General features: G+C 43.8%; 1 protein-coding gene across 4 annotated transcripts in view; it reads left to right on the forward strand.

The window, feature by feature from the left end:
* Positions 1-1820: 1820 nt before the first annotated feature.
* The window catches only part of RALBP1 (ralA binding protein 1), a 42735-nt gene continuing 32208 nt past the window's right edge, over positions 1821-12347 (forward strand). For 2 of the 4 annotated variants that reach the window (XM_082418687.1, XM_082418688.1), the window contains exon 1: positions 2284-2440. The gene's annotated coding sequence lies outside the window, so the exon portion shown is untranslated. Of the gene's footprint in view, positions 1976-2283; positions 2441-2805; positions 2829-12347 lie in introns of those variants that run through there. The other 2 variants (XM_082418685.1, XM_082418686.1) reach the window with 2 other exon arrangements.

The following is a 12347-nucleotide window of genomic DNA, read 5'->3' on the forward strand; positions in this document are numbered from 1 at the left end:
TTGTCCAATTTTATTTATACTTGCTTTGTGTGCAGAGGAATTGTTGACTGTGTCATATAACCATAGCTGAAAGTCTTTTCCACAGTTTCTCTTTAAGTAGGAACCTGTATTAGTCAGGACCTTTCAACATTTAGTAAAAGAAATCCAACTGAATTAGTTATGACTTTTAGACTTTTGAGTCACAGAAAACCCCCCAATACAAACTTGTTTAAACAATACAGGAAATTTATGGCTCACAATTCTAAACAGTCTATAGGATCGTCTACAGGACAGGTCAGACAGGTGAGGTTTGACTGCAGCTCTAATGATGCAACAAACGCCAAGGTTCTTCTTCCTAGTGCACACTTGACAGTACTGACTTCGTCTTCAGCCTCTTTTGGTGCCTTTCTCCGAAACCCTATCCCTTCAGGCTTTCTTCTTGTAGGAGCAAAACAGGTGCCACCTTTCCAGACCTCATAAATTTATGCCATACCAGAAGAGCAAGGATGCTGCAGTTTACTAGAAGCCCCAACCCAAGTCTCGGTGGGTCTCATTGGTTCTGATTGGATTACAGGACCATCCCAGAAAGGCTCAGCCACTAGAGGGAACGATTATGCTGCATGGCTTAAATGGGAGGAATGAATCTCAGGAGGCAACCAACAAATTTGTGTTAGGCAACACAAATTAGCCCTAAATAATAATAAATAATTGCATTGGCTCACCCAGCTAGGTTCACATCCTCAAAGCACTTTAAAAGAGCTATACAAACCATGGCCTCTGAGGCTGAAGCCAGTCTTAATGCTGACAACTCCCGGATTCTCTCCCCCTCCTTTCCCCAACCCCACACTCCCGTTTTGGCCTCATTCATTGCTGCTGCAGAAAGCCCTCTTTACGTTGTGAATAACACGGCCATCAGCAGTTACCACAGTAAAACGCTATCTTCTCTCCCTTTTCTGTGTCCATGTAGCAATTTCCAGCAAGGGCTCAATAGTGCCCGACATGGGTCAGTGCCTATCCCTTGGCCCAATCATTGCTGCCAGAGGCAGAGTATTGTACCTGGCAAGGTAACATGCCCATCCCAGTGGTCAGAGGACACGGTTCTGTTGCCAGAGGGGCAATAAGAAAGCTTTTCAAAAAGTCAGAAAACAATGGCCACCACACACAGACCATCTTGGTATCTAATTGTGAGCTTTTCTTGAATGTCAGGCGGAGCGGGCTGAACTTGACTGAGTAGGAAATGGGTACAAGGGAGAGACCTATTGTCAGACTGGAGGCAGGCTGCTTTGGGAGGAACAGGGCAGGATGGAGTAGAGGTCAGTCTAAACATGTAATGAAGTTGTAAAGAGAGTATCGCACGCAGGAATGGAAGTGATTGGGAAGGCCCATCTATCCCCAATCTTATCATCCCCCTAATAAAACTGCCAAACTTTATAAGACAAGAACACGTAAAAAGATCCCTGATTTCCAGCCATGCATTAGCAGGACACATCTTGAAGCCTTTGTGAAGGGTTTCCGGAGGAAATGCGGTCATTTCTATCTTCCTCTAGATCCAGTTCTGTCTGCAAGCTAACCGTGCAGAGGGCGGCTCTGATTCAGGACCTCCTCGGTACAAGGTGGGGGCCCCGCTGCGCCGCAAGGACCGAGGGAGGTCCTCGTCGACACCCATTTTAGTAATGCTGAGGCCAGTCCCGATAAGGAGTTATAGACAAGTTTCTCCTCGGAGGCCCACGGCGCTTCCTGCATACAAACCCCCAGCAAAAGTCCCCACCCCAAGCTAGACTCCCCTCCCAGCCCGGGCCGGGGAGAGCCCCACCCAGCGGAGGCTGGGCCGGCCTCCGGGCCGGTTTAACTGGCTAGGGCTGAAGCCCGCGGTGCAGAAGGTCTGCGCCTCAGTAGCTGGGGAACAGGCTGCCCGGAGCGTGGGCAGAACAACGTCTGCTCTTCTCCGGACCTCGGCCGGCTCTGCCCCTAACCGTGCTCGCGGAGCTCGCGCGAGGTAATCGCACGTCCTCCCGGCCCCCGACCACCAGGAACTGCGCAGGCGCCGGCGGAGCTCTGGCGCGGCGCGTTCTCTCGCGCGCTCCCGGGTCTCCCCAGTTGGCCCCTCGACCGGGCAGGCGCCGTGCATCCTGGGTGTTGTAGTGCGGCTCCCGGCGGAGGGCCGCCTGAGAACTGGGCGCTGGGTTTCTGAGGACTACCCATCCCAGCGTGCCCCGCGCGGGGGCACAGGGCGCTGGCCCTGGACAGCCCCGGCCGTCAAAGCCGAGAGGAGGACCCGGGAAGCCGGGTGCAGCGGGAGGAGGGAGTGCGCGTGCGCGCTGGGCCGGCTCGCCCGGTTCTGTCCCAATCATTGTAAACAGGCGGAGGCTGGGGCGGGGTGGGAATGGGGCGCCCGAGGCCGGCCGGGGGCGCAGCGCAGGAGGCGGCCGCGGCGGCGGGCGGTCGCGCGGCGGCGGCGCAGGTCAGTGGCGGGTGGCGGGTGGCGGGTGGTGGGTGGCGGGGCGGGCGGGGGTCGCGGCGGGGCCCCGCTGTCCGAAGCCGTCCGCGCGCCTTCTCGTGGTGTCTGTCAGGCGGCTGCGGGGCCGGGCTCTCGCGGGGCGGCGGGGCGGCGGGGCGGCGGGACGGCGGGGCGGGGGCGTGGCTGCTGGGGGCGACTGGTTCTGGCGGCTTGTCCGCGGTTCCGGCCCGCCCTGCCCGTTTCTCCCGCTCGCTGGCCGGGGCTCTTGGGTCTGGGCGGGGAGGGTGGGGAGCCGGGCCCTCCCCGGGGCCCGGGCCTCGGACGGGGGAGAGGGACTCGGTCTTTTACATAATCGCGGTCGGGATGCTGACGGGTCTCCGGTGCGCGCCCGGTGAGGAGGGAGGGCTCGTGGAAGCGGCGGGGCTCCTGGGTGCTGCGAGGGCACCGGCAGAGCCGAGTTGGGAATTCTTTTCACAACTCCTTGTCAAGCGGGCTGGCGCCCAAAGGCTCTTATGGAGGTCAGCTGGGTGCGTGTGTTTGTTTATCGTTGTGAGAGTGAAACAGGTTTCGCTAGATATCCCACACCTCAGCCTTACCTGAAGTCCTTATGCTGCTTCAGGCGTGGGGATTCATGACTCCAGAGCCTCCGTCTTGAGCAAGCAGAGCATCTTTCCTCTAAGGCCTGATCGAATGCTTGAAAATAATTAAAATGTTAATTCGAGGGGTTTTGAACGTGCAGGTGCAAATACCGTCGTTTGGACGCTGAGTTAACACACCGACGAGCCTCATTAGGTGAGCTTTCACTAAACGTTCTGTTGAGTGGAGCGGGCTTGTCCCCGCGCTGCAGCACTTTGGGTGGCAGTCCATCATGCTGGGCGGTAGTTCACAGAATATTCAAGTAGCGATGATAAGGAACAGGCCCACCTGTGGTTTGCTGGCCACGGAGGCAGCGCTTCTAAATGAATAAGTGGGCCTGGGAATGAGAAAGGTAACTTCACTTTCTGCCTTCCGAGTTATCTTGGTGACTTGATAATTCCTTTCTGAGTTATCTTCCTGAGAATGAGTGATTGCTGTAAACTGTATTGGCAAGTAGTAGAGGTAGGAAGGAAGTTAGTAGAAGGGTTTCCACTTTTCAAAGTGACCCATAGATGTAAGCGAGGTGGGCTAGTTTAACGGTGACCGTTGGGAAGCAATTCTTTAAACAGTATCTTGAAGCTATGCCACATAATTTACTGTCTCTTTAAAATAGTATTTCTCCTTTTAGATCTTCCAGGGATCATTTCTCCCCTACTTTAGAAAAATAGAAGTGGTATCAGAAAGTGCATATTAACTTTAATTTGTACAAGTGTTTGCTTGGCAAGGAGAGATTGGGCCCAGAATGTAACCCAAAAGTATGTTCTTTCTTTTTTGAACAAAAATCTCTGATAGGAACTTAGATTAGTATATGTGGAGGGAATAAGGAAAAATGCAGGTCATTTAGTGTAATTTCTGTGCAGCAGGTACTGTGGAGACTTACAGATGGATGAGGCAGTGCCCCTGCCTTCAGGGTGGTAAGAGTTTCTCACTTACTTGAACTTCCACAAGTACAATATGTTTTTAAGGTTGCTTTGAGCGGAGGAAGGACGGGGAGTGCAGTGGGTGTACAAAGGAGGCAGTGGTCCATGTCTTGAGGGAAGAGGAGGAGAGATTGAGGAAGCGGCAGTGGTCAGGAAAAGCGTATGGGAGAGGACGAGAACAGTGAGTATACAGGCTTAGAAAGGATGGGCGTTTAGGCAGGAGGAGCCGTGTGAGAGAAGCGCGGGAGTCTGAACAGAGTGAGTTGTAGGATCTGCAGGTACGGCTGACGAGGGCCGAGGGTGGTGGCAAGACGTGAACCTGGGGACGTAGGCAGAGACCAAATTAGGAGTAGTCTTGTAGACAGGTGACGTAAAGTCAGCCTAACCTCGAAGCAGAGAAGAGTCACTGAGACAGGATGAAGAAGAGGTCTAAGCCTCTCAACCCATTGTAACTCCTTGCTGTGTGTCAAGCATTGTATTAGGTGCTTTATACTTTATGTCCTTGAAGCCGAAGAAGGTTTAGGCATGACTGAGGCAGAAATCTTGGGAAAGGAAAGGAAGGCCAAGGGAAAGTTGGACAGGAGGAGAGAGAGCATTATAAGAACGGAAGTTGTTCTCTGCAGCTGTAGCATTGCGCTTACAGGGTAAGTAGCAGATGATGAGGGTGCACAGATCAGTCCTCGGTTACTTCGTGCCATTCTGAGGATTCTTGAGGGCTTTTCCTATAGATAATAATAGAGCTTATGGATTTTAACCAGGAAAGCGTCATGATAAGGTTTTCATTTTAGAAAGATCATTCTGGTATTGTAGAGTATAGATTTCAGAAGGGATGGAGGGAGGACAAGGAGGATGCAGGAAGACTGGTGAGGAGTTTTTGTAATAATTGAGGTGACAGGGCCTAAACTAAGGTAGGATCAGTGGAGATGCAGAGGAATAAGTTAATAGCACAAATATTTAGGAGGCAGAATTAATAGGGTTCAGTGACACTTGGATTTAGGGAGTGAGAGAGAAATAATAGGATAAGATGACTTGGATTTTAACTTAGGTGATTGACTAGACAACAAATGGTAAAGTATGCTGAGACAGGGAATTCAGGAAGAGGAGCAAATCTGGGGAGGAACAGTATTTTAGCTTTTGGATACACTGAGTAGGAGTTATCTGTAAAACATCCAGGTGGAAGTGCTCGTGTGTGGGTTTGGAGCACGAGAGAAAGGTCTTGATAGGAGAGTCATCAGGCTATCTTATAGGTGGTTCCTGAAGCCTTTGATTTAGGTAACACGGCATAGGAAGAGTTTACTGATGGAGAATGGTCCTGGAAATAGGCCATGCAGAGCAATAGCATTTGAAGCCAGAGAGAAGAAGAACTGGAAAGGGAAATTCCTATGTGTCGAGAAACGCTGAGAAATCATGATGCAATGTTGTAGAAGCCCAAATGGGATCATTTCAAAAGGAAGCTATACTTCACAACTGCCTCTCCAGAAAAAATAAGAATAAAGGAAGCTATATTTCAAATGCTTTGAGAACTCGAGTGAAACATGGATTTTTAGGAGTCTGTTGAATTTGATAACTAAGTGAGAGCAGTTTCTTAGCATCCTGCTTAATGCTACCATTTGGAGAGGGAGCTAAGTTTGAGTTGAGTTAATGGGAGGTCAGAGAGTGGAGAAAGCAAATGTAGGTTATTTCAAGAATAAACAAATCTTAGCTGTGAAGGGAAGAATAGAAAGAAGTGTTAGCAGAGGGTAATAAAGGGTTAAGAAGGGAGTTTTAACTCGGCGAAGACTTGAGCCTGCTTTTCTTATGACAGCTTTATTGAGATATTCATATAACATAAAATTGATCCTTTTAAAGTGCACAACAATTAAGTCGTTTTTCATATATTCAGAGTTGTGCAACCACCTCTACGATCAGTTTTAGAACCTTTCATTACCCCTCTTCTTCATTGTCAGCCATTCACCATTCCCCCTGCTTCCACTCACTAGCAACCACTAATCTACTTTCTGTTTCTGTGGTTTTGCCTATTCTGGACATTTCATGTACATGGAATCATATATGTAATCATTTGTGACTGACTGTCTTTACTCGGCATCATGTTTTCAAGGTCCGTCTATATTGTAGCAGGTGTCAGTACTCCATTACTTTTTATTGCTGAGTAATATTCCACTGTCTGGTCATACCACATTTTGTTTATCTATTCATCCATTGATGAACATTTAAGTTGTCATTACTTTGTGGCTATTATGAATAGTCCTAGTGTGAATTTGCAAGTTTTCGTGTAGAAATATGTTTTCATTGTTCCCGGGTATATACCTAGGAGTAGAATTGGCAGATCGTGTGGTGACTTTTATGTTGAACAGTATGAGGAACTGCCAAACTGTTTCCCAAAGCAGCTGCGCCATTTCACTGTCCAGTGTAAGGACTCTGATTTCTCCATATCCTCACCAACACTTGTTATTTTCTTTTTTTAAAAATTTTAGCTATACTGGTAGGTGTGAATTGGTATCTCATTGTGGGTTTGATCTGAGTTTCCCTGGTGGCTGATGATGTTGAATATCTTTTCATGTGCTTATTGGCCATTTGTATATCTTCTTTGGAGAAATAGTTATTCAAGTCCTTTGCCTATTTTAACATTGGGTTGTTCTTCTTCTTGTTGTTGAGTTGTAAATGTTCCTTTACATATTCTGGATGCTGGACCCTTATCAGTATATATGATATGCAAATATTTTCTTCCATTCTCTGGGTAGTCTTTTTACTTTCTTGATAATGCCCAAGGCAAAGGTTTTCAATTTTGATGAAGTACAATTTATTTTTTCTTTTGTTACTCATGATTTTGGTATCATATCTAAGAATCCATTGCCAAATCCAAGGGCTTGAAGATTTACACTGTGCTTTCTTCTAAGAGTTTTATGGTTTTAGTTCTTATATTTAGATGTTGATTCATTTTGAGTGAATTTTTGTATATGGTCTGAGATTGGGTCCATTTTTTGTGTGTGGAAATTAATTATCCCGTTCCCATCTGTTGAAGTGACCATTCTTTCCCCATTGAATAGTCTTGACACCCTTGTTGAAAATCAGTTGACTGTAGATGTTGGGGTTTATTTCTAGACTCTTCAGATCGACTGTATAGGTCTATATGTTTATCCTAATGCCAGTACCACATTGCTTTGGTTATGCTAGTTTTGTAGTACCTTTTGAAATCAGGAAGTGTGAGTCTTCCAGTTTTGTTCTTCTTTATTTTTTTGTGGCTATTCAGGGCCTGTTGCAATTCCATATTAAACTGAGGATCAGATTTCCATTTCTGCAAAAAAGGCTGTTGAAATTTTGCCTTGAATTTATAGATCACTTTGAATTACAGCAATACATTGTTGTCTTAATGATACTGAATCTTTCAATCCATTAATAAGGGGTTTATTTAGGTCTACTTTAATTTCTGTCAACAATGTTTTGTAGTTAGCTGTGTACGCGTCTTTCACCTCCTTGGTTACATTTATTCCTGTTTTATTCTTTTGGCTGCTAATGTCCAGTCATTAGCTGACCAGTAAGCTAACAGAACAGAGGCTTCAACTAATGATTGGACAGAGATTTCCTTAAACATTTAGTACCAAAAACATCTCCCAATATTTTCAGAGGGATGCTGTGCATCTCTTGGGGGTGTACCTTCAGTACTCAGCCACTTTACAACTCTGTCTTACCTTTCATTTCCTGTTTGTGCAGCGGTCAAGGTCATCCAGAGGTGAGAGTGGAGGGCTTTCTCGGGTAGGATAAACTCAATGAGATCCACCTGAGACACATCTTAATCAGCTAGTTTAAGGACAAAGACAAGGAGAGAATCTTCAAAGTAGCAAGAGAGAAGTGGCTCATCACATACGGGGATTCTCAATATCATTATCAGCTGACCTCTCATGAGAAACTGTAGAAGCCAGAAGGCAGTGGGATGACATAGTCAAAGTACTGAAAGAAAAAAACTGCTAACCAGAATTCTTCGTCTGGCAAAACTCCTGAGCATGTACATAGCCCTGCGCGCACACGTTTCTCCTAGATTTCCAGGAATTTGTTGCAGCTCTTCAAGGTCCTTGTTCCCCAAAACACCTCTCAAGGTTTTGGTCGTAGCGTTTGCCCCAGCTGTTACCTGTTGCTTCAGGTGGTAGCAGCTAAAACCTCTGCCAGCCCCCTAGTGGCCTTACCCCTGGGGGGTTCTGAGTTAGCAGCATTTAGGTGAGAGAAAGCAAGCCTTTTCAGCAGGTAGGTCTTCCAGGGAGCCTGGAATAATAATTTCAGTTTGTTTGCAAATGAGGTTTGTTCTGCTGAACCAGTGCTGGGAATGTGGGCTGTTATTTTCAAGGGTGCCACTGATCTGGGAAGCCCAGGATAGGACTAGAGAAAGTTAAACACCACAAAGTTCTATGTTCTTAAGCAAGATTCAGCTGTTTTTCTTGAATAAGTACTCCCTGGATTGCTGCAAGATTTTGCTTAGTTTCCAGTGTTGTGAAAAAGTTGATTCTGACTGAGTTTAAGTGCTTTTATGGAGGGGTGAACTTTTGGAGTTCCTTAAGCTGTCATTTTACATCACTCCATCTGTTTATTTAGTACTCCGTTTATTTTTAGGCTGCCTCTGTCACTATAGTTCAAGTGAATTTTTTGTAGACAGCATATAGTTGGGTTAGCATTTTCTCTTTCTCTGTTCTTTGCTTTTTTCCTAAGGAATTTGAGGTGCTTGTAGAGATGCAACGTAATAAAGGTTTTTTGGCTATCATAAACAATGCTTTGCTTACTTTTGTGTGTTTGGGGGCTGAGGTTTTAACAGTGAATTGCTAGGTCAGAATATTAATTTTTGGTAGGTGTTGCTAAATTGTCCTTCTAAATGTAACAGTTTACACTTTTACCAGTAGCGTGTGAACGTGTCTCTTTCTTCACACCCTCCCATGGTTGGGTATCAAACTTGTTCATCTTTAGAAAATTGGTGGGTGAAAAAGAGCATCTTTTAAATTCCCTGTTTTTTCGTTTTAAAAGTATTTGTTAGCTTCATGTTCAAATCCTCAGCCGTTTTTCTTTTTTAAAAATTAATTTTGAAAAGTATTTGTCATGTCTAGTGCCAGTATTTTTTTCCCAAGTTTCTTCTTGGCTTCTTACATTTGTTTATGGTGTTTTTAAAAATGTGCTTATGATTTTGTGAAGGTCTTTTAAAATGGGAGTCAAGGAAGGAAAAAGCAGTAAAACTCTTCCTTTTTCACACTTTTATGGGGGGGAGGATGTAGTTTATAAAATCTCAAGTTTTGTCCAGATATTTTTATAGTGTTGCTTTTGTATAGTTAATAGCAAAGTTGAATATTGATTAATAATTATTATAGCTACTTACTGAGTACCAGGAATACCATTTTGTTTAGTCTTGGCAGTGCCGTGCCAGGTAGATGTCAGTATTTACAGATAAGGAAGCCCAGCCTATGAAGGGTGATGGTACTTAGTCAAGCCAACGACTGTGCTGTATTACTTCCTGTTTACCGTATTCTCTCTCCATCAGGGTATCTCCCAGTTTCTTTACTGAGGAATGGGGGCCTGGGTGAGATGGAAATAATATGATTGTGTTTTCCTCAGCCATTAAAGATACCACTGAAGAGACCACACCTTAATATTTTCTTGTATATTCTTCCAGAGATGTTTTATACACATACAGGCAAAGAATGTGTAAACATGTATACATTCTGTTCTAAACAGTGATGTAAATTGTGGAATAAGGCATTTATTTGTCAAGTGCTTACTGTGTACCAGGCACTAGGCCTGTTTCTTTACATTTGATCAGTTTGAGTGAAGCCCTTCAAACTGATCACCTTGAAACGTTGTACAGGTATTTAAATATGAAGCTTTTGCCTAAAAGGTAACTAAAAACAAAAATGCTAGTAGAACTCATTTGGAATTGCTTCAGAGCTGATACCTTGATGTAATGAAGCATGACCCTTCATTCTCAATTGAAGGTTAAATTAATTCAAAGGCACTACAAATTGAAAGCCAGATATTGTGACAGGTTGAGAATAAAACTGCATGCCATTGCCATTGTTTAAAAATGAGGTGTGTTTGTCAGTTATAAAAACAGTGTTTTTGTGTGATTGGGACTTTCTCCTTAATCTTTTTATGAATAAGCTCTTTCGCCAACCTGCCAGTGATAGGTGCCTTTAGATAAATATGTTTGGATAAGTAACTACTGTTGAGAAAAAGGAGGGAGGGGGAGATGAGGGAAGAAAGCTCCCCTCCCCCCCACTGGGAAGAAAGCTTTTTAAGGAAAACTCATAAATTGAAGCTGTAATTTTAAGATGTTAGCAATTTTCAGTTGTTCCTTCCAAAGTAGAAAGAGCGAATCAAGAACTTTGACTTTCTAGGGAGTTCCCTGGTGGCCTAGTGGTTAGGATTCCAGGCTCTCACTGCCATGGCCGGGTTTAGTCCCTGGTAGGGGAACTGAGATCTCGCAAGCCACGTGGCACGGCTTAAAAAAAAAAGAACTTTGACTTTCTGCGGAAAATTATGGGAGAAGAAAGTGTGAATATAAAAATGAAGAAAAAGCTCACTGAAGTCCATTTTGTTATCCCCCTAGAATGGTAACAAGCAATTAAAAAGTAGCAGATACCATGCTACATTTTTCAACTAAGTTTAGCATTTTAAGAAAATGAGCATATTATGACATCAGAATTTGCTTCCTCAGGTTACTTTTTTTTTTTTTTTAATTCAGACTCTATTTTTTTAGAGCAGTTTTGGGTTCACAGCAAAATTGAGAGGAAGGTACAGAGATTTCCCATACGCCCCCAGCCCCACACATGCACAGCCTCTCCCATTATCAGCATCCCCCACCAGATGGGACGTTTGTTACAAGTGAGGACCTGACATTGACACGCATTGCCACCCAAAGGCCATAGTTTACATTACAGTTCACTCTTGGTGTACACGCTATGGGTTTGGATAAATTTATAACAACATGTACCCATCACTGTGGTATCATACAGTATTTTCACTGCCCTAAAAATCTTCTGTGCTCTGCCTGTTCATCCTTCTCTCCCACTCCTCCCCCAACCCTTGGCAACCATTGATGTTTTTGTTCTCTCCATACTTTTGCTTTTTCCAGAATGTCATGCAATTGGAATCATCCATTATGGAGCCTTTTCAGACTGGCTTCTTTCACTTAGTGATAGGCATTTAAGTTTCCTCCATGTCTTTTCATGGCTCGAGAGCTCATTTCTTTTTAGTGTGGAATAATATTCCATTGTTTGGATTCTAGCACAGTTTTATTTATTTATCCATTTACCTACCAAAGGACATCTCGGTTGCTTCCAAGTTTTGGCAATCATGAATAAACGTACTTCTATAAGTTAGCTGCTATCAACATCCATGTGCAGGTTTTTGTAAGGACATAAGTTCTCAACTCCTTGGGCAAATACCAAAATCACCAAGGACATGATTGCTGAATTGTATGGAAGGAGTATATTTAGTTTTGTAAGAAACTGCCAAACTGTCTTCCAAAGTGACCGCACCGTTCTGCATTCCCACCAGCACTGATAAGAGTTCCTGTTACGCCACATCCTCGCCAGCGCTTGGTGTTGTCAGTGTTTTGAATTTTGGCCATTCTAATAGATGTATAGTGGTATCTTGTTTCTTTCTGAAGGTCATTTTTTTAAAAATTTGAGGTATAATTGACATGTAACATTATATTAGTTTCAGGTATGCAACATAATTATTTGATATTTGTATAGTGAAATCATCACCACAATAAGTCTAGTTAACATCTGTCAGCACACATAGTTACAAACAAATTTTTTTTAAAATAATTTTTTAAAAATCTAGATTTATTTTAGTCATGTTCCTTGTTGTTTTAATTTGTAATTCCCCAATGATATATGATACAGAGCATCTTTTCATATGCTTATTTGTCATTTGTATATCTTTTTTTGGTGAGGTGTCTTCAGTTGGCTTGTTTTCTTATTGTTGAGTTTTAAGAGTTCTTTGTGCATTTTGGATAATAGTCCTATATCAGGTATATCTTTTACAAATATTTTCTCCCAGTCTGTGGCTTGTCTTCTCATTTTTGGTCTTAAGTCTCTTAATTTTTAAGTTCATTCCCCCCACTCTTCCTCCTTCCCCTCTCTTTTTCTTTGGTATTAACTAAAGAAACTAAATTGCATATCCTCAGATTTTGAGGCTTAATCAGATTAAGTTTTCATTAGTTTATTTTTGCGAGGCTGGTGTGATTTTCTCTTTTTTGTCTGTGTTATTAGCAGTCATTGATCGTTGCCAGTATCTATTTTTAAATTGTTTATTAAGTGGTGACAGTCTTTTATTTCTTTATTTATTAGATGGAAGATTTTGATAAAAAGAAA

This window comes from Balaenoptera physalus, assembly GCF_965194825.1.
Source record: "Balaenoptera physalus genome assembly, chromosome: 12".
In the NCBI taxonomy this organism is placed as follows: domain Eukaryota; kingdom Metazoa; phylum Chordata; class Mammalia; order Artiodactyla; family Balaenopteridae; genus Balaenoptera; species Balaenoptera physalus.